Source organism: Penaeus monodon, chromosome 34, assembly GCF_015228065.2.
Source record: "Penaeus monodon isolate SGIC_2016 chromosome 34, NSTDA_Pmon_1, whole genome shotgun sequence".
Lineage (NCBI taxonomy): Eukaryota > Metazoa > Arthropoda > Malacostraca > Decapoda > Penaeidae > Penaeus > Penaeus monodon.
This window is the reverse complement of record NC_051419.1, coordinates 26,068,148-26,068,567: the sequence shown is the minus strand read 5'-3', so window position 1 is coordinate 26,068,567 and position 420 is coordinate 26,068,148. Positions and strand designations below refer to the sequence as shown.

General features: G+C 29.0%; 1 protein-coding gene across 1 annotated transcript in view; it reads right to left on the bottom strand.

Annotated features, from left to right (window-relative positions):
* Positions 1 to 420, bottom strand: part of LOC119594664 (probable G-protein coupled receptor AH9.1) — a gene marked incomplete at its 5' end in the record, with an annotated part of 37,725 nt that overhangs the window by 36,753 nt on the left and 552 nt on the right.

Genomic DNA, 420 nt, shown 5'->3' with positions numbered 1-420 from the left:
AATATGACTAATAAGAATGAAATTATTAAAAAAAGGATAAATCAATGAATAAAAGACAGAAACAAATAGGAAACATAAATAATATACTATAAATTGAGAGAGAAATAGTAGGAAAAAAATCTAAACCAAAAGAATTAAAAACGCGAGAAGAAAAACAACACAGAAAGGAGTGGAGAAGAAGAAGAAGGAGAAAGAAAACATGAAAGATACTGATACCAAAGGAACAAAGAAGAAAAGGAAAGCTAAAGAGAGAGAGAAAAAAAATGCAATATGAAAAGTAAAGAATATAAATATACTGGCAATAACACTGAAGGATGACTCAACACAAGAAGATTCGGGAATGGAAAAGGAAGAGGCAGGAAGAGAAGAAGAAAATGAGAGAAAAAAAAAATTGATTTTAATTAACACTAATATGCGGCG